Raw genomic sequence first — 27,606 nt, 5'->3', positions numbered from 1 at the left:
AGGGAGAAGGAAGACGCCAGTCTCGGGCAGAGAGCCCTGGGCACCCAACCCCCAAGGACCCCTGCCCATCCCGCAGCGTGCAGCCTGGGCCGGCTCCCCCCAAGGCGGCTGTCAACCTCTCCCACGACACCCCGCCCCTCCACGACACCCCGCCCCTCCACGACACCCCGCCCCTCCACGACACCCCGCCCCTCCACGACACCCCGCCCCTCCACGGGGCCCGCCCCTCCACGGGGCCCGCCCCTCCACGGGGCCCGCCCCTCCACGGGGCCCGCCCCTCCACGGGGCCCGCCCCTCCACGGCCGTCGGCCCCGCCCATTCACGGCGGCCCGTCCCGCTCCGCCCCTCCACGGGGCCCGCCCCTCCACGGCCGTCGGCCCCGCCCATTCACGGCGCCCCGTCCCGCCCCCTGCACGGCGTCGGGGCGCCGTGTTCACCCGCGGTGCATGGTGGGGCCGTCGCCCCCGACAACCCGCCCCTCCCCTCCGCGCGCTGGCCCGAGGCGGCGCGGTGCGAGCGTGGCGGCGGCGGCATGCGCCAGGCCTCCGCTCGGTCCGCGCCCCTGGCGGGCCCCGACTCCTAGGAGAGGCTGGGCCGCCTCCAGCGCGGGCTGCGGGACAGGTACGGCCTACCCGAGGCGGGGGCGGGCATAGGCCGGCGCCCAGGGTCGGCCGGTGCCCTGCCGTCTGTCCTTCCCACTCGCCCCGCCCGTGGTTCCCCTGGGCCTGGGTCCGCCCGCGACGGCCCCCAAGCTCCCACTGGGGCCTGGAGGACAGAGTTTACCGGAGAGACCCCCTTGTTGGAGATCTCCCGCTGGAGGACGCGGCCGCGTCACTGAATTTGCCCGGAAGGGGGAGTAGGAGTTCTCCTGCCTGTCACTCTCAGTCAAGCCTCGTGAAGTTCTCTCGTTCCCTCTACACGCCCCCTCCGCAGTCTCTTCAAATTGTCATCCCACCCTGACAGCTGCACTGCATCAGTGGTGACAGGTCCAGGAACACAGGCAGGTGAGTGTGTGTGTGTTTGTCAAACATATGCCCTATTTAAATGCGGGAGACTTTCTGAGGGCCATAGTTCCAGCGAAGGGATGAAATTTCCAGACAGAGAAGTCCAGCTTCTGGAGTATGCGTGATACCTTGATTAAGACATGAAAGATGAGAACCGCTGAAGACAGCTAGATCTAAGAGCACATACAGAAAGAAAATTAAAAAGCACTTTGCTATAAATAACCACATAAAAGATAAGTTGTTGGAACTATTATTTAGCTGCTAAATTAATTGGTGTTGGAAATCTCTAGTTGACAAGAAAGGAAATAGATGTTTGGATCTCTTGATAAACAAAAGGTTTAATGAGTGTTAAAGTTACAAAATCATTTTAGTGACGAGAGCTGTGTGTGTGTAACAATGCTAAAATGACAACAATAGTTATGTGTAAGGTAAAGGCAGAAGTAAGTGGTTTTGAAAAGGAATTATATTGGTTTTATGCTAGATTTAATTTTTGTCAAATGTTTATAGAGCATCTACAACAGGCCTCCTTAATTGTCCTCACCATATTTTACTCTTTAATCTTTTTCTATATCCTATTTTCTTTCTGACATACCGCCACTCACCCACCCCAGGAACCTCCTCAACTCCAGCTTTTGAAAAATCACTTCCTTCAGTGGCTTCCCTGCACTAAGTATTGATCAGCCTGTTCCCTAACTCATGCAACCTCGGCATTCTTACAGGACTCTAGATAGTGGCTTGAGTGACTTGCTCCCTGCCTAGATGGAGAATTCCAGGAGCTCAGAAACCATATCTAGCTGAAGCTTTAGCTGATAATAGAGTACCTTAGGTGGAGGAGGGGCTTGATATATGTTTGTTCAAGGAATGGAAGAAATCCCAAGTCAACCAGCTAATGTCCAGGAGGTATAAGTGTCTTGTATAGAACATTAGCCACACATTGCCACTAAATAATGACCATGTTCCAGTCAACCAGGAAGAGTGGACAGTGTGATATTTCAAAGATGATATTGTGTCTGCATATACTTGATAATTAAAAGACAAGACATTGCTCTGTGCATCAGTACACTTAAAGTGCTTTTTTTTAAAGAAAAAAAACCCAGTTTCTTTAATGTTGTTTGTTAGGTTGTGTTTAAAATGAAACCATTGGGGCCAGCCCCATGGCTTAGCGGTTAAGTGCGTGCCCTCCGCTACTGGCGGCCGGGGTTCGGACTCCAGGCGTGCACCGACACACCACTTCTCTGGCCATGCTGAGGCCACGTCCCACATACAGCAACTAGAAGGATGTGCAGCTATGACATACAACTATCTACTGGGGCTTTGGGGAGAAAAAAAAAAGGAGGAGGATTGGCAATAGATGTTAGCTCAGAGCCAGTCTTCCTCAGCAAAAAGAAGAGTATTAGCATGGATGTTAGCTCAGGGCTGATCTTCCTCACACACACACACAAAAAAAAACCCATTATATAAGATTAAATACATTAAAAGAAATCACCAGGGGGAAGAACAATAAGAATAATAAAATAATTTTTTGTGTGTGTGTGTGAAGATCAGCCCTGAGCTAACATCTGCCAATCCTCCTCTTTTTGCTGAGGAAGACTGGCCCTGGGCTAACATCCGTGCCCATCTTCCTCCACTTTATATGGGGCGCCACCACAGCATGGCTTGACAAGCAATGCGTCGGTGCCCGTCCGGGATCCGAACCCACGAACCCCGGGCCGGCGCAGCGGAGCGTGCGCATTTAACAGCTTGCGCCACCAGGCTGGCCCCTAAAATAAATTTTAAAATTTCAATTCTGCTCCAAGGTTCCTTAACCATTTTGAAAAACTAAAGTTTGGTTTATAGATTCAAACCAATTTAAGCTATTGTCCCATCCCCAAAGTGAAATCTTATACTGAAGTCCAGCTCCAAGTTAAAAAGCAAACAAACAAATAATAAAACAAATTCACCTCTGGGTGTGCGTGTAATTTTTTTCTTTACGTTTTACTAATTTATTTTTATTGAGGTCACGTTGGTTCGTAACATTATATAAATTTCAGGTGTATATCATTATATTTCGACTTCTGTATAGAGTCCATCGTGTTCACCACCCAAAGTCTAGTTCCATCCGTCACTGTACACATTGTCCTGCTTTACCCCTTTCACCCTCCCCACACTCCTCTTCCGCTCTGGTAACCACCAATCTGTTCTCTGTACTGTGTGTGTTTGTTTTTTGAGTTTTTTTTTTTTTAACTGCTTTTTGACTCTGTTCTCTTAGAATAGTAGCTTAGTTACCCCAGGCCTTTAGTTATTTGTATCTCTTAGCCCAAGTTCTAAATTTTAAAATGTCACTGGTTCAAATGGCATTCTTTTTGAACTAAGTTAATTGTGAGTTATCATTTTTGCTTCCTGTGCTAGGAACACCTGGCTGTTTATAGTCCTTATGGTATAATAACTGTGTAATGATTATTACTTCATGTTTAACACTTAATGCTTTAACTATTAAGCAAGGTGAGGCTGTTGAAATTGTATAAGGAATTTGAGTCAAATTTTATAGCCTATTCATGGTTCTGCCTTTGGAGGTTGGTTTTATTTTTAAGTCAGTACAGATCTGTTGCTGTGTGTACTCGTTTTTCATTTTAAAAGTCCATAACTAACTCTAATGCATAGTTAATAAGTACAGAGGCGAATAATTTTGGATACACAGAAAAGTGCGGTGGAAACATGGAAACCTGGGTTCCAGTCTGTGAACTGTTGTGTGACCTTGACCAGGTGGTTCAGCCTCTCTGAACCTTGGTTCCTCACAGAAATGAGAGGCCTTGACTAATATGTGAAGTACGGCCACAGATTTTTTTTTCTCTAGTAAATAAAGAGCCTCAAAGTAAAAGAGTTGAAAGCTGTAGTTTGTGAAGCAACAGATAATGACTATCATTGTCTGTACCCTGTTTGAGTGTTTGAATGTGCCTGTTTTTCTCAACCAATCCCGCTGACCACAAGGACCATTGTCTCCTGAAGCTCCAGAAATTTACAGGCTGCGACCTTGGGCAGTCACAGCTGCTTTGTCAGTCCACAGACTTCCTGGGAGTGAGAGAGAAAAACAACCTGTCCTTTCTCAGCCCCCTTAGAGGTGGGTCATTGCAATGTTAGCTGGTCTAATAGCTGGGCTTTTCCCTTGTACTTGGTGCGTTTCTAGCCAGATTGTCTTAGCTGTAGTCACACATAGATGTAATTTTATATTCTGAATTTTTTCCTTTTTGTATCAGTGTTTTCTTTGCATTGTGGGAAGGTCGTTGAATCTACAAGAGCCTGATGGAATGACTCTGTACAATGCATATAGTGCCACAAGTGTAGTAGAAACATGTAAGTGGAGTTGACACTTACAATTATATAAAAACATCTGTTTAAAAGGCCCATTAACCAGCCCCAGTGTTTTCAATACCAATATTGATTCAGGGTGAGATATCGTAAAGGCCCAGAAATTGATGCTGAGGTATTAGTTGAGTTAAGCTGAAGATGATATTGATACAAAAACTGAATAACAGGTGGCTTAAAAGGAGGAAACTAAACCACATACTACACTTTAAGGACCACCCAGCTGTGTAAAACTTCGAAAGGTCCGAGTGAGGGGTGCAGGTGCCTGAAACCATTGGCAGTGGGTACATATCCCGGGGCTGGATGTTCCAAAGATTCTGAAACAGAGATTTAATCTGTAGGAATTGCAAGATGATCCTCCCAATAATCCTTTCTCTGGCTTTTTATTGGGGTAGACATCTTGTTTTAAGTCTTAAATTTAAAACATATGAAAGACAGCACTCAGAGGCACTGCTGCATGGATGATGAGGTTAGAAAATGGGCCTGTGATGAAGAGTGAATGAGATTAGCATCATTTTGCCTGGAATAGAAGGCCAAGAGGTGTTTGTGGTTTTTCAGTGTAGGAAGTGTCATGCTAGAGAAGAAGTTTGACCAGTCTGTCCCTACTGGAGATAGAGCAAGAACAAAGAAGTTTTATGTTCTTTATTAAAAAGAACTTGCTGCTCGTGAGGTGGTGGATTCCCAAAGAGACTGTGGTCCTTCTTCACTAGAAGTCAGAGGTAAATTGTTACAATTATTTTGAAATGAGTTCAAGCTTACAGAAAAGTTGCAAGTAGAGGACAAAGACCTCTAATATTTCCCTCACCCAGATTCCTCAACTCTTAACATTTTGTTATATTTTCTCTTTCTCTTTCTATCTAAAATTATTAATCTTTTCTGAACCATTTGAGAACTGCAGATATGATGCCCCATCACTCCTAAGCACTCTAGTGCATAGTTCCAAAAAGCAAGGATGCTCTCTCTGTGATCACCATATAACCCTCCCAGTCAGGAAATCAGTGCTGATATACCAATCCACAGACCCCAGTCAAATTTCACCAACTGTCCTAGCACTGTCTTTTTTATCGTCTGGTCCAGGAGTCCATCTGTGAACCCATTTGCCATGTCTCTTCAGTCTCTCCCCATCTGTGCCTATTCCTCAGTCTTTCCCTGCCTTTCCTGTTCCTGACAGTTTCCTAGAGAACAGCTTTCATTCTGGAGAGTGAGCCTCAAGCTGGGTCCATCTGATGTTTCTTCATGACCAGATTCCAGTCATGCTTTCTTGGCAGAAATTCCACAGAAGTAAAGCATGACATCAGAGGCACAAGGTCATAGATGCCTTTAAGGGTCTGTCTCATAATTTAGTGACGAATTGCTCACTCTGTCCGGACATTCATTTTTCATAAACTAAGTATCCTATTGATCACTGAACCTTAGAAGGGAGGAAAGTGACAAATAAAAATTTGTAACATGGAAGCAATTATACCATGTTTTTTTCACTTCTCTTCTGAGTTCAGTCTTCTTAATGAGAAAATAAAGATCTGTGTGAAGCTATTAGATTAAAAATTTGTGTTTCTGTAAATTTTTTTTTTTTTCCTTTTTTTTTTTTTTAACGTAGGCATACCCCAACTGAGGAAGAGATTATTCCCCAAGCAAAGATTCAGTGTTTGGATTTTGGACCCTATTTTCCCATTAAAAGAATTTTGGTTAAATGATGGTTTCCATTCTAGATTATGCTAAGCAAAGAAATTTACTTAACCTATAATTTAGCTAACAGAGTAACTTTTGGGCTTTTTTTTTTCTCTGAAGGAAAACGGAAACTAATAATTAAGAGCTCACAAATGGAATGTGGGCTCAGCCCCTGTCCCTCAGGGGGCCAAGCTAGGCTCACCTTCTGTTGGACTCCTTGTCGTTGATTCAGTCTTTGCTTTAGCATTTTTCTCTCAGACATTATGTGATTTCTCTTTTGGCCTTTAGTTCTTGTTAACTTAGATTCGCAGTTTGGCTTCAGTTAGATGGGATTGAAGCTGGTACGTTGGTGGTGGTTGAGCGGGGCCCTCTGTGGTTAAACTTCCCAAGGACTCTTTTTGGGACTGAGATGGCTTCTCATTTAGCAGTTTTACCCCTAGCCCCTTGGTTTTGGCTGCTACCACCCCTGCTGCCCAGTTTCCCATACCTCTTGCCCGGGCTGGGTGTGCAGGGTAAGCTCTGTCCTCTAGCTGACTGCCAGCACTCACCTGATCATCACAGGATAGCAGTCAGTGACAAATCACGGCGATGTTACAAAGTTGTAAAAAGAAATCCCCCCAAATTTGAAGTAATAGTGTTAGGGGGCCTGGTCTTCATTAAATGTGAGTGAGGGCAGGTCTACTTTTCAGAGACCTCTTCCTAACTCAGCTACTTGGCTCTGCCCACGCTTGTCCAGTTGGGAACAGAGCAAGCCACCAATCTTCAATCTAGGGTGGATTTGTGGAGGCATTGTGTCCAGACCTGGTGGGATCCCCATCGCTCAACTGTCACCGTCTCAGAGAAGTCTGGCCATATCATATTTTACATATTTATCTTGTTTATTGTCTCTCCTTCCCCCTAGAATGTCAGCTGCCTGAGGGCAGGGTCCTTGGTTGGTCTACACCGGATTAGTCTTCAGACCTAGAACCGTCATCATGGCACTCAAGAAATACTTGCTGAGTGATTAAACCTGCTTCCCAGCCTTTTCTTACTGCATTTCCCCATTTACTTTGAGAATCTTGTTTTTGCTTCATTTCAGTGTCCTTTTTGCTTTTTAGACTTCCGTGATGACTGCTAAGTATTTTTGTCTTGAGTTTCAAACGCAGCTGGCATTTTCTGCTTCTTAGAGAGGCCAGAGAAGCATTCTTACAAAGGTGTGATTTCAAAGGAGATCATGTTCTAAATCCAACTGCCTATTACTTATCAGTGTAATTATTCATAAAACATTTTCTTTCTGTATTATAGTGAAAAGAAGAGATTGGACCTGGAAAAGAAACTTTATGAACATAATCAATCTGACATATGCAGGTAAGAAAGGACAGTGGTAACAGTTTTTAAACCAATTTGCATATGTTAGTCAATAAACATTTAACCCTAATATATGTTACAAATACCATAGTTACAGTACTTTTACCATTCTCTTATTTCTAATGTGTAGCAGTTTCACCTAAACATTGCAATTTAGTATAATCACTGTCAAATGTAAGAATAAATTTGGTTAAAATTAGTATAAGATAAAAATTATCTTATTTTCATCATTCAGTATTTGTGTTATCTCAGGAAGCTATTTTGCTTAAATGTCTTAAGAATAAGATGGATTATAGGCCGGCCCAGTGGCGTAGTGGTTGAGTTTCCGTGCTCCGCTGCGGCAGCCCGGGGTTTGCTGGTTCAGATCCTGGGGGCAGACCTACCTACGCATGGCTCGTTAAGCCGTGCTGAGGCAGCATCCCACACAGAAGAACTAGAAGGACCTACAACTAGGATATACAACTATGTACTGGGGCTTTGGGGATGAAAATAAATTAATTAAATAAATAAATTTAAAGAAGAAAATTTGAAAAAAAAAGAAAGACGCCTTGTGGTCTTTCTTTCTTTTTGGCCACAATTTAAACACCTTGAGCCTGTGTATTGATTAAGGCGTAATTGCTGTAGCTGGCCTTTCAACAAACTGCTGTAGGCAGGGTTACATGGTGTCTCACTTATTCCTGGATATATGATAATGACAGTTAAAATTACTATGAGCAGTGGATAATATACGTTATCCTTTTTATGTTACTTAATCTAATATTAAGAGCAAAATGTTAATATTTTTAATTCTATTTTATAGAAACTGAACTTCATCCTTAAGCCAGATGTATGGTGTTACCTCCAATATTGTTCATATAAAAAATTTCTGGCTATTATAGCATTTAATCTGTGATTTATTTACATCATAATATGAGTGAGAAATGAAAACATCTCATCCAGAAGAGAGAGAAGCCAAGAATATTTTAAAACCAAATCATCTATCTATTCCATTTATTTCCTCATCTTCAAGCTTATTCTTTGGTTTTAAGATTTAGTGTACTTCCAAAGGTACCAGTCAGGTAGCCATATGTCTCTAGTAGCTCTAGAGGAGACAAGAAGAGCCAGTGAGATGGTGGAAGAAGTAGCAGTGTTGTAGATGCCATGGCCTCAGAAGTGGGCCCCAGTCTGAAGGAGTCCAGGGCAGCTGCCATTTTTCTAGCCTCTGGCTAAAGGAGCAGAAGACAGGGTATAGACTTTTCCTGCACCCTATTCTTGGGTGGCTTCCTGGTGTAATGGTGGTGGGAGGGGTGAGGTGAGAGAAGAATGGGAACCTTTACCAAGCCATCATTTTGCTGAGTTTGTTCCCCTCGCTCAGCCTCTTGTTGCTTCTTGGAAGAGAGAAGGTATGATTTGCCAAAAATATGCTGTCTTTGACTGCCCGAAGGATAAAATCTAAACTGTCTAACATGGCTGTTTCAATCTGGTTCCCCACGGAAGGCAGAGTGTGAGAGGAGGGTTTGCGTGTAGGTGGTAATTTGTAGGAAGTAGTCACATAAAACTGAAGAGGAAGGCTGGGCAAAATGAAGTAGGAGCTGATCACTGCTGTGGGAACCTAGGGTTCCATCCCTCCAGGTTTTCAGAGGAGCCATGTAGTCTGCCCCTCTTCTCCCCACAAGTGTCCACTGAAGGCAAGGAAGAGGGGGCTGTTTACCTACTGGTTCCTGACCCCTGTTGGTCAGGGCTGTCCCAGGAGGTGTTGACTCCTCACATCCAGGCTTTCCGTGCTGCAGCCCTGGTAGCACCTGATGCACCTGAGGCAGGTGCTGCCAGGTTCACTGCATACGGCAGGTTGCTGCAGCTGTGGCTGGTAGAAGAAAAGGTGGGCCGGGAGGATGTGAGGAGGACATGAGAGGTGTCTGGTACAGGGGCTTCCCAGACCCTCCATTATCTGCCCTTGTTTAATTCTCATCATCACCACCCTTGTCAGCCTCCCCCTAAAATTCTTCATGGACCAAAATTCCAGTTTCTGAAGCATGACCAGATCTTTTGTAGCACAGTGTAAGCAGGTAGGCTCTGTCTTCAGGCGCCTCAGTTCAGTCCAAGTCCCACCACCTCTTCGCCCTATGACCTTGGGATGATTACTTCAACTTTCTGTGCGTCCATTTGTTCATCTGTCAAATGGGGATAAGGATATTTATGAGAACTTAATGAATTAATACATATAGAACCTTAAAGCAGTGTCTGACCCAGAGAGTCAATAATTTATTATTCATCACTATTTTTGTCAATATCATCGTTATTCTTATTTATTACTTTTGAGCCTTCTAACATGCTAGTTCCCCTGCCTGAATGTTCTCCCCTCGTCTTTTTACTCTTGCTTTCCCCAATTTTGGGTTAACTCTTACCCATCCTTCAGGTCTTAGCTGAAAAGTAATTTCCACTGTGAAATCCTCCTTGAGTCCTTCTGCTAGGTTAGGGTGTCCAGTCTGTCAGGGTCCCTGACAGGTATTGTACTTACCTGATTGTTTTCCCTGTTGACCCTAGCTGAGTGGCTTTCATATTCATATTCAGAGCCCTGAATATATGAATGATTGCACGGATGCGTGGATGAGTTGCTTATGTGGTCAGCTTTGAAGGTTATTGTGGAGGCAAGAATGAAACTAGAATTTGGATGGAGAAGGCATGGTTACTATTGTACCTGTTCCAGGTGGACACTGGCCACCCCTGGCAGCTTTACCAAGTGCCTGCATGTGAAAGATAGTACATTTGGGTCTTCCTCCATTACTGTTGCTTGTGTCGAAAATGGCAGATATGGGCAGCAGTAAAACCAGTCTCAGGTTTTTTGTTCAGAAGGAAAAATGGGAACAGCCAACCAAGATTAAAGCACAGTATTAGCATGGTAAGGAAGTTTTTAAAAATTATTGGCCCAGGGGTAGCCTGTTGGTTAATTTTGGACGTCTCCAGTATCTTTGCAAATCTGTGTTTTGAGGGTGAACGTTTTTGTGGTATTTAACTTATTTTTGCTTGCTAAAAGAATGTTGAATAATTTATTGAGCCAAGAATAGAAATGCTACATACCAGGTACTCTTTTATGATTTAAATACTTGTAAAGGAGAAAGAGCTAGAATTAGCAGTGTTGGTTCTTTGAGAAGAATGGGCTGCACAACGTGAGCTATCCAGCATTACACTTTTGATGACAGTTTCTAAAGGTTTTTTCACAATTTGAGTAAAGTTACAGTCCATATATTATTATAAAATATTTGGGAGGTGACGTCAGCATCATGATGGAGCGAGCTCTCCCCTTAGACTCTCCCCACTAAGATACAACAAAAAGGACATTCATATACCAAAAGAGGACACTCACACAACACAAAAGACATCTGAGAGACCCACCCAGGTATACATCTGAACGTGGAGGTGCTGGACAACCCCCGGAGGAAGTGGAAGGAGGTAGGGAGAGCTCCTCTTGCTCCCCAATGGCAGTGACCTCGGGACCGCATGGCTTGCAGAGAGAGGGGGAGAGGCGACCCTCTGTGGGAAAACTGTGACTCTCCAAGTTCGCTCACAGCCCATGGGAAACCCCCACACAGAGGTGACTGAACTGTTGAGGGGTATCTTCATCAAGCTAGCACCCCAGGAGAGCAGATAGCAAAGGAAGAGCGAGAAGCCCCTGGGATTGGGCAGGCAAAAGAAAGCATCCCTCCCCCTGTCCAGTGCTCCAGCACAGCCAGTCGGCCAAAGTATCCATGGATCACTGTGGGCTCAGAATATACAGCTCTTGACCCCCACCCAATGGTGGCAGGTGGAAGCTGCAACCAGATACTATCATGCGGAGACACAAATCCACACCGTCAAACAGTGTGAAAAAATATATTAAATATCCAGACCAGAAGGAAAGTGACAAGCACCCAGAAGTCAATCCTGAAGGCACAGAAACCTATAATCTAAATGACAGAGCATTCAAAATAGCTATCATGGGGGCTGGCCCAGTGGAGTAGCGGTTAAGTTCACACGTTCTGTTTTGGCGGCCCAGGGTTCGCCAGTAGGTATCCTGGGTGCGGACCTACTCACTGCTCCTCAGGACGTGATGAGGCTGCATGCCACATAGAAGAACTAGAAGGACCGACAACTAGGATATATGACTGTGTACTGGGGCTTTGGCGATAAAAAAGAAAAAGAGGAAGATGGCAACGGATGTTAGCTCAGGGCCAATCTTCCTCAAAAGAAAAACAAAACACAAAATAGCTATCATAAAAAGGCTGTATGAGTTACAAGAAAATACAGATAGACAGTTCAATGAAATGAGGAACTTCTTCACAAAAGAGATTGAAACTATAAAGAAAGCCGGTCAGAAATGTTGGAGATGAAAAACACAATGGAGGAGATAAAGAAAAGTCTGGAATCTTTAAAGAACAGAGCTGAGAGTATGGAGGGTAGAATTAGAAATCTAGAGGATAGGAATGCAGAAATGCTCCAGATGGAGGAGAAGACAGAAGTAAGCCTAAAAAAAAGAGAGGAAATTCTGCAAGAAATATCTGACTCATTTAGGAAATGCAACATAAGGATTATAGCTATTCGAGAAGGAAAAGAGAGGGGAAAAAGGAGCAGAGAGCTTGTTCAAAGAAATAATAACTGAGAACAGTCCAAACCTGGGGAAGTTTGAAGTTTTTCCAAACCTCTCCAAGGCATGTAATAGTAAAGCTGGCAAAAGTCAATGACAAAGAAAAAATATTAAGGGCAGCAAGGCAGAAGAGAGTAAGGTACAAAGGAACTCCTATCAGGCTCTCAGCGGATTTCACAGCAGAAACTCTACAGGCTAGGAGAGAGTGGAATGATATATTCAAAATTCTGAAAGACAAAAACTTTCAGCCAAGAATATCCAGCAAAAATATCCTTCAGATATGATGGAGAAATAAAAACTTTCCCAGATAAACAAAAGCTAAGAGAGTTCATTGCCACAAGACCCCCACTACAAGAAATGCTCAAGAAGGCCCTCATACCTGGAAAAAAAAAAAGGGGGGGGGGTACAAATCCGTGAGCAAGGAGAAAAATAGGTAAACAAAATCAGAAAAATTGAAGCTCTCTATCAGAACAGGTTAGCAAATACTTAGTTATAACAGCAAAGATAAAGGGAAGGAAAACACCAAAAATAAATATAATCTTGTCATTTTAACCACAAACCATAACACAAGATGGAATAAGTTGGGACAATAATAACTTAGAAGGGGAAGAGGAAACGGATGGAATTGACTTAGTCTAAGGAAATAAGAGACTATCAGAAAACGGACTATCTCATCTATGTGATTTTTTATACAAACCTCATAGTAACTACTAAGCAAATAATCAGAACACAGACATGTATGATAAATAAAGAGAAAACTAAGAAAACCATCATAGAGAACTACCAAACTGAATTGGTAGTCCAAAACACACAGGACGAGAAACAAAGGAAGTGCAGAAGAACCAGAAAATAGGTGATAAACTAGTAGCATTAAGCCCTGATATATCAATAATAACTCTAAATGTAAATAGATTGAATTCTCCAATCAAAAGAGACAGAGTGGCGGGATGGATTAAAAAACAAGACCCCACAATATGCTGCCTCCAGGAAACACATCTCAGCTCTAAAGACAAACACAGGCTCCGAGTGAAGGGATGGAAGATGATACTCGAAGCTAATGGCACATAAAAGAAAGCAGCTGTTGCCATACTTCAGACAAAGTAGACTTCAAGATAAAACAGGTAATGGGAGACAAAGAGGGGCAATATATAATGATAAAAGAGTCACTCCACCAAGAAGGCATGTCACTTATAAATATATATTCACCCAACAGAGGAACACCAAAGTACATACAGCAACTATTAACAAACCTCAAAGGGATATTAACAACAACACAATAATAGTAGGGGACCTTAACACCCCACTTACATCGATGGATAGGTCATCCAGACAGAAAGTCAATAGGAAATAGTGGACTTAAATGAAAAACTAGACCAGATGGACTTAATAGATATATAGACAGCACTCCATCCAAACACAGCAGAATACACAGTCTTCTCAAGTGCTCATGGGACATTCTCGAGAATAGACCATACGTTGGGAAACAAGGCAAGCCTCCATAAATTTCAGAAGATTGTAATCATAATAAGCCAAATTTTATTCTTTTTGTTGCGATTGTAAATGAGATTGTATTCCTGAGTTCTCTTTCTGTCAGTTCGTTATTAGAGTATAGAAATGCAACTGATTTTTGTAAGCTGCTTTTGTACCTTGCAACTTTGCTGTCGTTGTTGATTATTTCTAATAGTTTTCTGATGGATTCTTTAGTAGGGTTTTCTATATATAAAATCATGTCATCTGCAAACAGCGAGAGTTTCACTTCTTCATTGCCTATTTGAATTCCTTTTATTCCTTTTTCTTGCCTAATTTCTCTGGCCAGAACCTCCAGTACTGTGTTGAATAAGAGTGGTGAGAGTGGGCACCCTTGTCTTGTCCCTGTTCTCAGAAGGGTGGCTTTCAGTTTTTCCCCATTGAGTATGATGTTGGCTGTGGGTTTGTCATATATGGCCTTTATTATATTGAGATACTTTCCTTCTATACCCATTTTGCTGAGACTTTTTATCATAAAGGGATGTTGGATATTGTCAAAAGCCTTCTCTGCATCTATTGAGATGATCATATGGTTTTTATTCCTCGTTTTGTTAATGTGGTGTATCACGTTGATTGATTTGCGGATGTTGAACCATCCCTGTGTCCCTGATATAAATCTCGCTCGATCATGGTGTGTGATCTTTTTAAGGTATTGCTGGATTTGGTTTGCCAATGTTTTGTTGAGGATTTTTGCATCTATGTTCCTCAATGATATTGGCCTGTAATTTTCCTTCTTTGTATTGTCCTTGCCTGGCTTTGGTATCAGAGTGATGTTGGCCTCATAGAATGAGTTAGGAAGTGTTCCATCTTCCTCTATTTTGGAATAGTTTGAGAAGGGTAGGTTTTAAATCTTATTTGAATGTTTGGTAAAATTCTCCAGAGAAGCCATCTGGTCCTGGACTTTTATTTTTTGGGAGGTTTTTGATTACTGTTTCAATCTCTTTACATGTGATTTGTCTGTTCAGATTCTCTATTTCTTCTTGATTCAGTTTTGGAAGGTTGTATGAATCTAAGAATTTATCCATTTCTTCTAGATGTCCAATTTGTTGGCATATGGTTTTTCATAGTATTCTCTTATAATCCTTTGTATTTCTGTGGTGTCCATTGTAATTTCTCCTCTTTCATTTCTAATTTTATTTATTTGAGCCTTGTCTCCTTTTTCCTTAGTAAGTCTGGCTAAAGGTTTGTCAATTTTGTTTATCTTCTCAAAGAACCAGCTCTTTGTTTCATTGATCTTTTCTACTGTTTTTTAATGGTGACAAAGGGGCCATACTAATGTAAGGTGCTAATCACAGGGAAAATTTGGTGTGTGAAGTATATGGGAACTCTGTATTATCATCACAATTTTCTGTAAATCTAAAACTATTCTAACATTAAAATTTTATTTAACAATTTTTTAAAAATAAAGGCAGGGCTCCCTGATATCAATAAGCCTCGTGAAAATGCATTCATTAATAATCAGAGGAAGCACCCCCCACATGCTTGTACACACACACACACACACACACACACAAACAAACTCGGGCACAGGGAGGGAGCCCCGGATCTGACTCTGACATCTCAATGAACAGATTCCAAAAAGCAATTACACTGCCAAGTATTATGCTAAAACAATTATTGAAATTGCTAGTCAAAAACAGTTAATGGATTAATTAAGACAGATTGACCTAAAAGCTGATTTAAAATTAACCTGACGCGTGCATGCTATCTAGATAGTGACTCTCTCCTATGAGCTAGCCTCTCATTAAAATCAAATTCCACTGGGAGAAATTACACACTTGCACCGTGATTGGGAAGAACAGGCCGCGTTCACTCAACCATTGATGGAACTGGAGGGTCATCAGACGAGGTAAATGGAAATGAGTGTCCTGTCCTTCCAGGTGCCCTGCGATCTGTCTCAGTAACAAGCCACCTCCCTCCCATTTTTCCCTTTGAAAATGATGGAAACTCATTAAAATTGCGTCAGCTCAGGACCCCAAACCACTAGGTGCCTGAGTGGGCACATCTGAAGCTTCCAAAGGGAAAGATCGGAAGGGAGGGGCCGTGGGCTGGGGTCCCGTGGACGCACTGCGGGCAGGGAAGGGAGCTGAGCAGCTCTGAAAATGAGGCCCCTCAAGCACTTGAGGAAACTCGATGGCTTCCACCCCTCGTTTCTCTAAAGGTGAGAAAACCCATGCTTGTTGGAGACCAAACTCCAGGCAGGTGGCAGAGGCAGGAGCTCTTTTCAGCGTAATGCTTTTCCCCACCCAGCACCTTCTCCTTTCCACTGCCGTATCCAGATGGAAAGAACTCATGGTGAGGTTTGTGGGTTTACAGGCCTGGATCACACCTTGCTCCTGAGTTTAGCCCAGGGGTGTCCCAGTCTGAGTGAGCAGTTTTCGCTTGTCCCCATATCCCTAGCCGGCTGCCTGCCACTGGCTAACCTAGGATCCTGTGGTGTGTGCGCCCATGTTGGGGGATGCACCTGAGAAGGCCTGCCCTGCTGGAGGAGGGTCATGGGCACCCCTCCCTCCAAGGACCCTGGCTCCTGGCAAGAAGGTCTCAGCTGATGTCTGGAACACAGGGGTGTAGGCTCCTTGTTCCTTGTAAACCCCTGGAGTTACCTTGATAACATTTTTTTAAATGGATCCCCTGCTCAGCATTTTTATGAGATAAAGAATTTCCCCCATTAAAATTATTCAAGTTTAGTAATAATATATTCTTGGGACAAGCAGGAAAACACAGGATGCTCCAAAATGATCCATTACTTGGAGGATTTTAAAATTCTAATGAGAGAAACCACTCTCTCTCATTGTTCATCCTCTTGGCCATCAGCAGGATTAGTCTGGGAGAAGGACAAGGCAGGAATTGGGTACATTCCTTATTTATCTCTCTGATTTCTCCAGAGTTTTTCTTTTCTTCAAAGAGAAATCTCTGGGCTCTGCAGGGCTTGTCAGTGGTGATGTCAGGCAACTCTGAGACTGTGCAGAGCAGGAGGATGAGAACAGGGGAGGGAGAAGAGGAAGAGCTGGGACCATCACTTCCCATCACAGGCTGAGGCTGAGTTAATCTCCACCTAGGTCAGGATCCCAGGAATCGGATGTCATCGGCCTTGTCACACCGTGGGGGTTGGGAACAGAGAACAGCCAAGTCGCCACGGCCACTTTCAGAGAAATAAAGTGGGAGGGCACCACTGGGAGCCAGTTTGAAAATGGTCACTAATGTGAAATAATAAGACACACTTTTCAGAAAAGTGAAGACAATTCTTTTGGTTCTCAGACTCGCAAACACCGTGTGTTCTTTAGGAGCAGACTGAAGCCGTTGACCTCTAGGGTGATTGTGAAAGGAATTTGGGCTCCGTCACTGTTTCTGAATAAGTCAGAACAGTCCATCACTCACTCCTTGGCAATGCGGAGGATGACCATTGTCCAGGTGCTGTGGGGTTGAGACCTCTATCACTCAGGGCATCCTGCCAGGCAGAGGGGGCTGGCCTGGTGGCCACTAGACTTTTATCAGATGTGGGATTTGCAAATATTTTCTGCCATTTTGGATTGTGGATTATCTTTTTTCCTTCTTAATATTCTCCTTTTATGCACAAAAGTTTTTCATTTTGAAGTCCAATTTGTCTAATTTTTCTTTTGTTACTTGTGCTTTTGGTGTTATATTTAAGAAATCATTGCCAAATTCAAGTCACAAAGATTTACTCCTATGTTTTCTTCTATGAGTTTTATAATTTTGGCTCTTATATGTAGGCCTTGGATCCATTTTGAACTCATTTTGTGGATGGTGTGAGGTGAGGGTCCAGCTTCACGCTTTTGCATGTGGGTGTCCAGTTGTTCCAGCACCTGTACTAACTGTTTGTGGGTTTCTTCGGATTTTTCCTCATGTATGATTCTATCTGCATAAAGAGGCATAAAGAGGCAACTCTACTGCATTTCCAATTGTTGTGATTTTTATTTTTATTTTATTTCAAACTGTCTGTGCCTTTATATTTAAAGTGCAATTTTTGTAGATAGTATACATTTGGGTCTTATTTTTATATCCCTCCCGAGAATCTCAGCCTTTAACTGAACTCTTCGGTCCACTAATGTGTAAAATGATGAGCAAACAAGATGGTGGGATAGGAGTTTCAAGCACAGGTTGTTCAGCAACAGCCTTGAACAAAAAGAACAAAGTTAGAGGCATCACACTTCCTGACTTCAAAATATACTACAAAGCTATGGGGGCCAGCCCAGTAGCATAGTGGTTAAGTTCGCCTGCTCCACTTAGGAGGCCCAGGGTTCACAGGTTCAGATCCTGGGGGCGGACCTACACACTGCTCATCAAGCCATGCTGTGGTGGTGCCCCACATACCCAAAATAGAGGAATATGGGAACAGATGTTAGCTCAGGGCTAATCTTCCTCACCAAAATATATATATGTATACTACAAAGCCATAGTAATCAAAACAGCATGGCACCGGCATTAAAACAGACACACAGACCGATGGAATAGAAGAGAGAGCCCAGAAATAACTCCATGCATTTATGGTAAATTGATCTTTGACAAAGTTGTCAAGAATACACAATGGGGAAAGGATAGTCTCTTCAACAAATAGTGTTGGGAAAACTGGTTTTCCACACATGGAAGAACTGAACCCTTACCTCACTCCATATGTAAAAATTAACTCAAAATGGATTAAAGACTTAAATTTAAGACCTGAGACCATAAAACTATTAGAAGAAAATATAGGAGAAAAACTTGAGATTGGTCTGGGCAATGCTTTTTTTGGACATGACCCCAAAAGCAGAGGCAACAAAAGTAAAAGTAGACTAATGGGATTCATTCAAACTAAAAAGCTTCTGCACAGCAAAGGAAATCATCAACAGAGTGAAAAGACAACTTACAGAATGGGAGAAAATATTTGCAAACTGTAATCTGATGAGGGGTTAATATCTAAAATATATAAAGAACTCATACAACTCAATAGCGAGAAACAAGTAACTCAGCTGAAAAATGAGCAAAGGATATGAATAAACATTTCTCAAAAGAAGACATATGAATGGCCAACAGATACATGAAAAGGTGCTCAACATCACTAGTCATCAGGGAAATGCAAATCAAAACCACAATCAGATATCACCTCACACCTGTTAGAATGGCCATCATCAAAAAAACAAAAAATAACATGTCTTGTTGAGGATGTGGAGAAAAGGGAACCCTTGTGCACCATTGGTGGAAATGTAAATTGGTGTGGCCACTGTGGAAACCAGTATGCAGGTTCCTCAAAAAATTAGCAATAGTATCAATAGAACACCTTGGTATGATTGATAGAACCAATCATTGTACATAAAACAGATCTGCACATATATGATAAATAAAAGAACGTAAGGGAAAAAATTAACAGTAGAACTACCACGTGATCCAACAGTCCCACTCCTGGGATATATCCAAAGGAAATGCAATCAGTATTTCAAAGAGATATCTGCACCCCCATGTTCACTGCAGCATTAATCACAGTAGTCGAGATATGGAAACAACCCAAGTGTCCGTTGACAGATGAATCGATAAAGAAGATGTGGTACATATACACAACAGAATATTATTCAATCATGAGAAAGAAGGAAATCCTGCCATTTGTGACAACAGGGACGAGCCTGGAGGACATTAAGCTAAACGAAACAAGCCAGACAGAGAAAGACAAATATGGTATAATCTCACTTATACGTGGAATCTAAAAAAACAAAAAAACACATGGAACTCATAGAAGCAGAGATTAGAACGGTTACCAGGGGCTGGGGTTGAGGGGGGGAGATGGTGGTCAGGGGTACAAAGGTGCAGTGACGCGGGTTGAGTAAGTCCAGAGATCTAACGTACAGCACGATGACCACAGTTAATACTACTGTGCTGAATACTTGAGATCCGCTAAAAGAGTAGCTGGGTGCTCTCATCACAAAAAAATGGTAACTGTGTGAGGAGATGAGGTGTCAATTAGCTTGACTGCAGTAGTTATTTCACTACGTATATGTACATCAAATCAGCATTGGATACTTTAAAATATATAATTTTTATTAAAAATATATAAAATTAAAAATAAATAGCTATTGACATAGTTTTGGGTCTGTAACTTTATTTCTTTTTTCTATTCGTTTCCTCCAGTTTTTTCCCCTTTATTTGTCTTTTTAAAACTTTCCTACTGGTTTTTTCAAAGGAAGTAGTGGAGACATGATTCACATGCCATAAAAGTCAAGTTTTTTTATTTTACAGTACTATTTGTTATGAACACATACATTCATAAACCACCACAGAAATCAAGACAGAAAACAGCTCTGCTGCTCCCAAAATTCCCTGTCTGCCCCTTGTGGCAGCCCCTCCTCCCCACTAGCCAACACTGATCTGCTCCCTATCAGTAGTTCTGCTTCTTCCTGAATCTCACAGGGATGGGATCACACACTATGTAACAACTTTTTGAGCTTTACCTTCTTTACTTAGCAGATTGTATTTGATATTCATCCATTTCGTCTCACATATAAAATGCTTATTCCTTTTCATTACTGAATAATATTTCATTGGATGGATGTGCCACTTATTTACTAGCTGAAGAACATTTATATCTACAGTTTGTCTGTTTGGGTTGTTTCCAGTTTTTGGAAATTGTGAATAAGTCTGCTATAAACATCAACATACAGATTTTTGTGTGAACGTAACATTTTGATTCTCTTTGACATATATCCAAGAATAAGATTACTGGATCAGAAAGATTACATGGTCAACATTTCTTTAACTTTACAAGCAACTCTCAAAATGTTTTCCAATATGGCTGAAACATTCTACTTTCCCAGCAGGAGTGTACGAGCATTCTGGTTGCTCTGCATTCTTGCCAGTACTTGATATTGTTGCTAATTTTTTAAGCCATTCTGAAAGGTGCACACATGTATCTCATTGTGGTTTTAATTTGAATTTCTCTGATGACTGATGATGTTGAGCATTTTTTCCTGTACTTTCATTCCATTTGTGTATCATTTTTGCTGAAGTGCCTCTTCAAATCTTTTGCCAATTTTTTACGAGGTTGTTTGTTTTGTTATTCAGATTGAAGAGTTCTTCATATACAGCGAATAAAAAGCCTTCACAGATGTGTGTTGCAGAAATGGTTTCTCCCAGTTTTTGACTTGTTTTCCTTCTCTCAACAGTGTCTTTTGAAGAGAAGAAGTTCTTAGTTTTGATAAAGTTTAACTAAACAAAATTTGTTATGGGTGTGCTTTTGGTTTCATACCTGAGAAATCCTTGCCTAATCCAAGGTCATGAATATTTTCTCCTAGAAGATTTATAGTTTTAGATTTTACACTTACTGCTATGATTCACTTTGAGTTAATTTTTGTATGTGGTGTGAGACATGGGTCCAAGGATTTTGGGGTTTTGTTTTGTTTTGAGTTATATATTATGGTGGATATTTTTGCATATGAATATTCAATTTTTCCAGTGCCTCTTTTTGAAAATACCATTCTTTCTCCATTAAGTTATTTTAGCAACTTTGTCAAATATCAATTGCTCATACATGTGTGGTTCTGTTTCTGGATTCTCTCTTCTGTTCCACTGATCTGTGTGTTTATTCGTTCACCAGCACACTATTGATTATCGTAATGTTATAATATGCCTGGAAAGCAGGTAGTTTAAGGCCTCCAACTGTGTTCTTCTTTTTCAAAATTGTTTTGGCTATTCTAATTACTTTGCCTACTCAAATAAATTGTAGAATCAACTTCATAGTTTCTACCAAAAATATGCTGGAATTGTAATTGGTATAGATCAACTTAAGGAAAATTAATATTTAAAATACTGAGTCTTCCAATCCACGAACACTGTATATTTCTGCTGGGGTCTGAATGCTTATGTCCTCCCAAAATTCACATGTTGAAATCCTAACCCCCAAGGTTGAGAGTGTTAGAAGGTGGGGCCTCTGGGAGGTGCTTGTGTCATGTGGGTCGAGCCCTCATGAACAAGATTAGTGCCTTTATAACAAAAGAGGCTCCAGAGAGAGCCCTTGTCCCCTCCACCGTGTGAGGACACAGCAAGAAGGCACCAGCTATGAACCAGGAAGCGGGCTGTCAGCAGAATGTGACCGTGCTGGCGCCTTGATCTTGGACTCTCAGCCTCGAGAACTGTGGGAAATAAATGTCTGTTGTTTATAAGCTATCCAGTCTGTGGGTTTTTTACAGCAGCCCGAATAGACTAAGACCATTTCCCTGCTTATTGAAGTTTTCTTTCACTTCTTCCATCAGCGTTTTGTAGTTTTCAGCATAGAGATTCTACAGGCATATTATAGGATTTATTCCTAAATATGTTATGATTTTTGTTGCTATTGTAAGTTGCACTTTAAAAATGTCAGTTTCTGGGGGCCGGCCTGGTGGCGCAGTTGTTAAGTTCTCATACTTCACTTCCACGGCCCTGGGTTCTCGGGTTCAGATCCTGGGCATGGATCTACACACTGCTCATCAAGCCATGCTGTGGCAGCATCCCATACAAAGTAGAAGAAGATTGGCACAGGTGTGAGCTCAGGGACCATCTTCCTCAAGCAAAAGAAAAAACATGTCAATTTCCAATCATTTATTGCCACTGTATAGAAATGCAAATGATTTTCGTATGTTGACTTTGTATCCTATGACCTTGTTACACTCATTTATGAATTCCAGTAGCCTTTTTTTTTTGTTATATTCTTAAGGATTTTTTATGTAGACAGTCATGTCATCTGTGAAAAAAGACAGTTTTACTCCTTCCTTTCCAATCTGTATGCCTTTTATTTGATTTTCTTGCTATTTCACACCAACTAAGAATCCAGTGTGGTGTTGACTGGGGACAATGAGAGCGGATGTCTCCGCCTTGATCCTGACTTAACAGGGGAAGCCTTTAGTCTCACTGTCTGTGATGACTGCAGGTTCTCAGGGACGCCTTGTATCAAGTTAGAGAAGTTCCCTCTACTTCTACTTTCCTGGACTTTTATAAATGGATGTAGAATTTCTTCAAATGCATTTTCTGCATGTCACATGATTTTCTTCTTTACTCTGGTGATGTGGTGGATTACACTGTTTTATTTTTTGTCCTATTGGCTATTTTTTTTTCAGTCATTTCTCCAGGGTTCACAATCTCCATCTCTAACTTTTCCTGTTCCACTTACAATTAACATTTTAGTACTTCAGGTAAAATATGGAAATAGTGCAGCCATATTGGGCCACCCCGCCCATCCTTTATGCTGTAGTAACTGTATGTACTGCATCTACATATCTTATGAACCTCAGAAGAAAATATTATCATTTTTTAAAGACTTTATTTTTTTAGAGCAGTTTTTGTTTCACAACAAAATTGAGTGTTTGGTACATATATGCCCTGCTCCCATATGCACAGCCCCCCCACTATCAGCTTTGCCCATCGGATGGTGTAATTGTTACAGATGACGAACCTGCACTGACATGTCATCATCACCCAAAGTCCACAGTTTACACCGGGTTCATTCTCGCTGTTGTGCATTCTGTGGGTTTGGACAGATGTCTGATGACATGTATCCACCATTACTGTGTCATACAGAATAGTTTCACTGCCCTAAAATCCCTCTATGCTCACCTATTCGTCCTTCTACCCTACCCATAATATTACAGTTTTTACTGTAAGTTGTGTGTATTATACAAAAGTTAGAAGGAGAAAGCAGAAAAAATGAGTAGCCTTTGACATTTACCTAGATATTTACCATTTCTGAAGCTACTTATTCCATTCTGAGGATCTGAGATTCCTTTTCTGGTATAATTTCCCTTCTCCTAAAGAATTTCCTTTAGCATCTTCTATTGTAGAGATTTGCTGGTAATAATTTCTCTTAGTTTCTCTAAATCTGGAAATGCTGTCTTTCAACAGTGATTTTCGAAGGATATTTTTGCTGGATATACGATTCTGCATTGACAGGTCTTTTTTTCTCTCTCTCTCAACACTTTAAATCTCTTTTCTCATTCTCTTCTGGTCCCCATAGTTTCTGATGAGAAGTCAGCTATTAATCAAATCATTATTCCCCTCTGTGTGAACTGTCATTTTTCTCTGTTGCTTCCAACATTTGCTTTTCGGCCTTGGTATCCAGCTGCTTGATCTGATGTGTCTCTATGTGGGACTGTCTTCATTCTGCTTGGTGTTAGTTGAGCATCATATTTGCAAATGTCTATCTTCCATCACTTGGATAATTCCAGCCACTATTTCTTCAAGTATTTTTGTCTGCACGTTCTGTCTCTCCATTCCTTCTTTGAAGCCGACCACATGTATATTAAAGTTTGATCTTACCTAAGAGTGACTGAGGCTCTGTTATTTTTCCACCCTTTTTTCTTTCTATTTTCCATGTTAATTTCTATTGCTCTACTTAAATTCCATGTAAAGAATTTGTTATTTCTAATATTGTATTTTTCAATTCTAAAATTTTCTTTTTTAAATTTTTCTGCTGAGATTTCCTACTCTTTCATTTGCTACAAGCATGTTTGTTTACCTTCACGGAGGATAGTTATGACAATCACTTTAAAATCTTTGTTTAATACTTATGCTTTCAGCCAAGATGAAATAACAGGGAACTAATTTACCCTTCTTCCCACAACAACTGAAAATTTTGGGGAACATATATGAAACAGTAGTTTTCACACAGTGGGTCTCAGGCAGCAGAGTTCAGTGACCCCTGAGAGACCTGGAACTGACAAGGTGGGCCCTGTGATGGCCCTGCTGCCTGGAGAGAGAATTCCAGGCTCCATCACAGGGAAGGAGAACCCAGGTGGACCCCTGAGCTCTCCCTGAGTTGAAGAGATGGCACTGGGTGTCCTGGGAGGCTGAGGTGACTAGAGCACATACGGAAGACCACCCAAGAAGTGAGAACTGCAGCAAGAGAGAACTTCACAGATTCTCCGTGGGCCCACTGCATCTTCCACTGAGTAATGACCAGTGCACCCATGTGAGGAAACTACCCAACACTACAGAATCAAACACCAAAAAATTAGAGGAAATAATTCTTGGAGCTCACACAGACAGGAATGGTTTGGGTTCAGCCAGTCCACACATGGCTTAGGAAAGCCCCATAACTCGCAGGAGATTGTGTCCAGTATTCAGAGTGGCCTCAGTGGTGGAACACAGTCAGCCCTGGACTAAATGTGACTCAGATCCCACCTGACAAAGCTTAGAATCAGCCTGAATGTTTCCAATTGTTTCAAAGTAACACAACTCTGTCCCAGGAAACAGCTCAAGAATATTTTTAGGAGTACAAACTATCCAGGTTCCAACAAGGAAGAATACACAATGTCTACCAGCCAACCAGAAATTACCTGGTTTGCAAAAAAGCAGAAAAACACATCGTGTAATGAGGAGACAAATCACTCAATTGATACTGACCACAAACAGCACAGATGACGTAATTCATAGACAAAGATGGGATGTTATTACTGTCATCATATTCCACATGTTCAAGAAGTTAGAGACAAGACTGACAATGTAGGGGGTCGGGGGTGGGTGAAATAGGTGAGGGGATAAGAGGTACAAACTTCCAGTCATAAAATGAATAAGTCGTGGGGATGGGATTACATCATGGGGAACAAAGTCAACAATATTGTCATAACTTTGTATGGTGACAGATGGAACTAGATTTATCATGGTGATCACTTTATAATGTATATAAATGTCAAATCACTATGTGGTGCACCTGAAACTATCATAATATTGTATGTCAATACTTCAGTAAAAAAAAGAAAAGGCTGATGATGTTAAGTAGAAATATGGAAGATAGGAAAAAGACCCAAAAACTTTTAGAGATGAAATGTCTGTAATTAAACACCTGTAATGAAAACTTACTAGATGAGATTAAGAGCAAATCTGTCAAAAGATTAATGAACTTGAAGACATACCATAGAAACCATTCAAAATAAAATACAGAGAGAAAATAGACCAAAGAAAATGAACAGAAAGTTAACTGCAGGACAACTTCAAATGGCCTCAAATATATGTAATCAGAGTCCCAGAAAGAGAAAGAGAAGAAAACAGAAAAAACAATTTGAGGAAATAATGACTGAAAATTTTCCATATTTTATTAAAAAAAAAAAAACTATAAACCCACATCTCCAAGATACTTAATGAACCCCAAGTCTAAGAAGTATGAACAAGGCACATCATAATTAAATTGCTTAAATAGGGTGATAACAAGATAATCATGAAATCAGACAGGAGAGAAAAAGACCTGCTGAGTGCAGAGGAACAAAGGTTAGAATGAAGACAGATCTCTTACTGGATCTCAGGCCAGAGCAGAGTGAAGCAAGGTCTTCAGAGTATTGAGAAAAAAAGCTGCTAATTTATGATTCTATGCCTGGCAGCAAAGGGTACAAATAAGATAAAATATCAACTTTCTCAGACACACAAGAGCTGAGATAATTCACGGTCACCAGCGGATCAGCGCTGAGAGATGCTGAAGGAAAATGACACAATATGGAAACCTTATGTGAAGAAAGGGATAGAGAGCACTTTCTGTGGGGTATGTAACATGTCGAATAAAACGTGTGACAACATGGACACGGAGGCTGCAGTGGGGGTGGGAGAGTACTGTTGTGAGGTTGTTCAGGCGTCATGAAGTGGTCTGATATTATTTGAAGATAAACTGTGAAAAGTTAAAGATGTGTACTGTAAACCCTAAGGCATGCACACACACGCACACACACAGCAAAGACTCATCCAGAATAAGCCAAAAAAGACGATTAAATGGAATCATAAAAAATACTTAAATTATCCAAAAAAAAGCAGTCTAAGAGGAAAAAGCAAACAAAAAACAGATTGGTCAACTAAGAAACAAATCGCAGGATAGATTCAAATCTAACTATTATCAGCAGTAACATTAGATGACAGTGGTCTAAAAACCCCATTTAAAAGGCATAATTTGTCAGATTGAATAGGAAAGCAAACTCAACTACATGCTGCCTACCCCAAACCCACTTTAAATATAAAAACACAAATAAATTAAAAATAAAGAGATTGGAAAAACATGCCATGCTAACACTAGTTGAAAGAAAGCTGGAGAAGCTATACTAATAGTAGATAAAGCAGATTTCAGGCACAGTGAATATGACCGGGAATAAAGGAGGTCGTTGTGAAATACAAAAGGGTCCGTTATCAAGAAGACATAATACAGACTGTTTATGCACCTAATAACCGAGCTTTATGGCACATGAAGAAAAATCCTTATCTGCCAGTTCCAACACCTGGGTCATCTTGGGATTTATCTCAGTTGATCCTCTTTTCTCTTAATAATGTGTCCCATTTACTTGATTTTTGGATGTTGGGTGATTTTGCACTGTGTCCTGGACATTATGAATGTGGTGTGGTGGAAATTCTGGATTCTGTTATTTTCCACCAATGACTGTGTCTCTTGGTTCAGCAGGTAGTGATCTCAGCTGGTCTTGAACCGCAAACTGGCTCCTGGCTGCAGCTCCAGCCTCAGTTCAGATCTTCTGTTGTTAGCGAGTGGCTTGCGCATGCGTGGTTCAGTCCATCAGAAAGGTGAGGGCAGAGTCTGAAGTTTCCCCTGCACATTTCTTCCCCTCCTGCAATCCCCCTCCCTCTTCAGTGACCATGTCCCGGACGAGGTGCCTGGAGAAACTCAAAGGTGGGTTTGGAAGCAATTAACTGTTATTCCAAGCTGTTTCTTTTCCTTTTGTAGGTTAAGGAGATGTAACCACCAGCCATCCTGAAACTGACCAAATGAGGCACTCAAGGGAGATGTAACCACCAGCCATCCTGAAACTGACCAAATGAGGCACTCAAGGGAGATGTAACCACCAGCCATCCTGAAACTGACCAAATGAGGCACTCAAGGGAGATGTAACCACCAGCCATCCTGAAACTGACCAAGCCTCACCACAAGAGCTATGCCCATGACCTTTGCTTTATTTTTAATGCAAAGATCTCTCCAGGAGGAGCTTAGGCCTCATTATGTGGAAGCATGTTCTCCAGCTGAGCCTGTGCAGGTGAATACCCCCACCTCTCCCTTTTGAATATTATTCCCCAACTGAAATAAAAGTTCCTGCTTCCCTTAGTTCTGGGACGCCATGACTTTGGAAATGATTCCTCACGGCCTCCTATTTGCTGCAAATACAGTTTACTTTGTGAGACAAC

General features: G+C 41.6%; 1 long non-coding RNA gene and 1 pseudogene across 4 annotated transcripts; one reads left to right on the top strand and one right to left on the bottom strand.

The window, feature by feature from the left end:
• The window catches only part of LOC131402754 (adhesion G protein-coupled receptor E1-like), a 212,904-nt pseudogene that overhangs the window by 29,757 nt on the left and 155,541 nt on the right, over positions 1–27,606 (bottom strand).
• Positions 915–27,606, top strand: LOC131402745 (uncharacterized). Of its 4 annotated transcripts, XR_009218933.1 has the most exons (5): positions 4,859–5,065; positions 7,112–7,207; positions 7,299–7,361; positions 26,873–26,991; positions 27,152–27,606. It is a non-coding gene; the product is annotated as an uncharacterized LOC131402745 (long non-coding RNA). The 4 variants fall into 4 exon arrangements; XR_009218934.1 differs by lacking the exons at positions 4,859–5,065; positions 7,112–7,207 and adding an exon at positions 915–1,004; XR_009218931.1 differs by lacking the exon at positions 7,112–7,207 and having other exon boundaries at positions 4,874–5,065.

Source organism: Diceros bicornis, unplaced genomic scaffold (assembly GCF_020826845.1).
Source record: "Diceros bicornis minor isolate mBicDic1 unplaced genomic scaffold, mDicBic1.mat.cur scaffold_252_ctg1, whole genome shotgun sequence".
Classification (NCBI taxonomy): Eukaryota; Metazoa; Chordata; class Mammalia; order Perissodactyla; family Rhinocerotidae; genus Diceros; species Diceros bicornis.
Note: the sequence above shows the minus strand (reverse complement) of the source record. Positions and strands in the feature narration are given on the sequence as shown.